Genomic DNA, 3,794 nt, shown 5'->3' with positions numbered 1-3,794 from the left:
GACAAATAATTTTAATCCAATTTCTAAAGATATATTTTTGGCATTTAACCCACTAATTACCAAAAACGAGGCTAAAAGCCTAAGAACTTCAACACCAAATACCCTAAAATTGTATAATTTAGGATTTAAAAATTAAGGGTCTTACATTACTACCCCCTCAAAATTAACAGTTGGTGTAAAATGATAACAATCCAATATAATTTCAAGTACACTAGAGAACGTTTCTCATTGATATGAAAATGTAAAATCTGTACTTGAAATATAAAAGTGAAACTTTGAAAAACTCAAAACATTTTAGAAAGTTTGTTCAAGGTTTGGTTGTAGGATTGGTTTTGTTTGATCTGAATTTATGGTGTATTTATACTCCATAAACATCTCTTCAAATTCCTGGCCATTGATCCAAGAGGTTTGATAAAGAAATGCAATGATCTGGAACCATTTCAGAATTGAAAAATTGCATTGTTTCCAGGTGTATTCGACTACAGCTTGTGTGTAGTCGAATACACATCCTTTTAACATTCAGTTTTATTTGAATTTTGAAGCTTGTATTCGAATACACATTCTTGTATTCGAATACAGATGTTTGAAGATGTTCAGTTTTAGCTACTGACTTGTCTGTATTCGACTACAACATGTTGTATTCCAATACAACATTGTATTTTGCCAAGAGTATTATTTTCAAACATTATTTATATATTTTTACTTTTTGAAAATCCTTTTGATGCATATGCTAAAATGAAAAGTTCTCATGTGCATTTGAAATATATGAATATTAGATTGCATCATGTACCTTTACATTATAAAACTTCTAGCATATTTGACCATAGTTGTCTTTGATGTTTGACTTCTTTTTGAGCTTGCAACTTGATCACTTTCCTTGGTCTTTGTCTTCATCAAAAACATGTATTTTACATTCTCCCCCTTTTTGATAATGACAAAACCTTGTTGTTGTTGAGACTTCAAAATGTTTGAACTTTTTAATCTTTCTTCCCTGTAATACATGTTTACTCCCCCTTTGAGCTTAAGTTCATGCCATCCTGTTTTAAACATTTTGAAGACCTACAAAAGTTTTTAACAACAAAAACATACCAATTTTCTCCCCCTTTTGACATGATCAAAAAGAAGGAAAAACAACAAACAAAATACCAACCATATATAGGGAAAATTGCGAATCTGTTTTAGACTACACACTTGTTGTATTCAAATACAAGATTTTCTGGAGACATGTATTCGAATACATACAATGTGTATTCGGCTATGATATTAAAAAATTTGTTTTTTTTTAAATGAAATTTTCAATAGAAAAACGACATGTAAATCACATATTCATATTTATAGAACACATAATCATTTTAAAAATCAATTTTATCAACATATTAAGTGAAAATTTTAGATTTTGAAGATAAGTGACTTACAAAGAATCGATACCTTGTATTAGTACCTTTCTTGACCCACACATAATGCTCATTTGGAACACCAAATTTATTAAAATGACAAGCATTATGTGTGTGGCCATTTTGACCACAATAAAAGCATGTAGGAGTAGATTTACTTGTATATGTATGTATATGAGGTTTCTTTTGAATAAAATTGTTCTTATAATAATGATGATCTTTTTGCATAATTATAACTTTTTCTTTGTTGGATTGGTCACTTGCCTTAACAAAGATGGTTTTATTTATACTTGGCTTATCAAATTTTGAGTAACCATGATCACTTTTTTTATTATAATATATTTGCATATTAAGGACATTTTCCAATCCAACTTGTCCATTTTCATATCTTTCAATTACTTTATTTAATTGGACAATTTTGAAAGAAAGAGAATCACACTTATCGCATGTAAAATTCTGTTTTAATTTTTCAAAATCTTTTTCCACAGTGTCAATTTTCTCTTTAAGAGATGAAATTTATTTCTTTTGAGTTTACACTATTTTGAGCAGATTTTTATATTCCATAAGTAATTCTTTAGTTGCATTTTGAGCATCATTATACTCAATAAATAATTCATTATTAGTATCAAGAAGAGTCTTTGTTACTAACCTCTTCTTCTTCGTCGGATTGGTGTGATATCATCAATGCAACATTTGCACATCCGTCACTTTCTGACTCCGAAGATGATTTGACTTCATTGTCCTTCCATGCTATATAGGCCTTTTTGGATTCTTTCTTCTTGTGAGCACTTTTCTTAATATTTGGGCATTCTGCTTTTATGTGTCCTTGCTTGCCACACTCAAAACAAGTGAAGTTTTGATTCGAAGTGGAGACATCCTTCTCCATGAAAGTTTTTTCATTTTGAAGGAACTTACCAAATTTCTTTACAAGGGAGGTGATGTTCTCATCTTCATCAGAATTCTCATCATCGATTTTCTCTTTTGACTCCGCTTTTAAGGAAATGCTCTTTGGTTTGTTTTCATGAATTTCATTTTGTTCTAGCCTTTCAAGTTCGATTTCATGTTCTTGAAGTTTTCCGAAAAGTGCAGAAAGATGTCTCTTTAGGTTACTTTAGGTTGCCATGCCCTTGTTAATGATCTCAGAACTTTAAGGTTCAATTCATCATTAGTGAAGATTTTTCCAAGCGCCGTCAAGTGGTTGGTCATATGTGAAAATCTTTTCTGCAAGTCCAGAATAGATTCTCTGGGCTGCATTCGAAATAATTCATATTCTTGAGATAATGTGTTGAGTTTGGAACGTTTTACCTCAATAGTTCCTTCATGTGTTACTTCAAGTGTATCCCAGATTTCTTTAGCTGTTTTGCAATGAGATATACAGAAAAATTCGTCCATTCCAAGTGCCGATTGTAACACGTTTTTGGCCTTTTTATCAAACAACACTTTCCTTTTGTCATCATCTGTCCATGAGGCTTTTATCTTTATTTCTTCTTTATTGTTGATGACTGTTTTTGGAACATATGGACCATTTTCTACTGTATCCCATATATCATCTCCTTGTGCCTCAAGATATGCTTGCATGCGTATCTTCCAAAAGTCATAGTGTTCACCAACAAAACATGGTGATTTATTGCTACTACCACCATCTCTAAAAACTGGTTGTGCGGAAGCCATTAATAAGGACTGAGGAGCAAATTACCGGAACCTGCTCTGATGCCAATTGTAAGTACAGAAGTGCGCCTAAGAGTGGGGGTGAATTAGGTGTAAGAGTGGGGGTAAATTAGTTTTTAGAGACTTAGTGTATTATTTTTCTGATTTAAGATAGTGTATGGAAAAGATAAATGGCAGAAAAATAAAGAACACAAAGATATTTGTCTTCATAAAAAATGTAACACCCCGTTTTTCAAAGCGATGGTATATTTTTTTTTTTCAAAAGTAATTAAAAACGAACACAGAATTAAATCAGGAAATGCCTTTGGATAAATAATTGAGTCATTATAATTTACAAGCAGCGGAAAAGTTTCTCCAATTACAAATCCAAAACATTTACACAACATCAAATGGTACATGGAACCCATCCAAAGATGATGTCAAACTGATAATATTAGTAAAAGTACAGTTTTCCAAACTAAAAATACTCCCAACCAAAAAGAAGGACCCCTAGTCCCTATACACCATCCTAATCTGATCATCCTGCCAAAAAGCTATACACCCTGAGTAATCTCCACGCGCCCCGTGAGATCCTCCTAACGTAACTGCAGTCAAGCGTTCCCATCTCCATTCCCGTCCGTAGGGTACGAACCGGTAGGACCGTCCTGACTCTCATCTGAGGGCAAAGCCCAGATTTCCACAATAATTGTAAAGGGTCACCAACCAAAAAAAATAACAGTTAACACATAACAA

The sequence above is a fragment of the Cicer arietinum genome, chromosome 3 (assembly GCF_000331145.2).
Source record: "Cicer arietinum cultivar CDC Frontier isolate Library 1 chromosome 3, Cicar.CDCFrontier_v2.0, whole genome shotgun sequence".
Taxonomy (NCBI): Eukaryota; Viridiplantae; Streptophyta; class Magnoliopsida; order Fabales; family Fabaceae; genus Cicer; species Cicer arietinum.
This window is presented reverse-complemented; position numbering follows the sequence as displayed.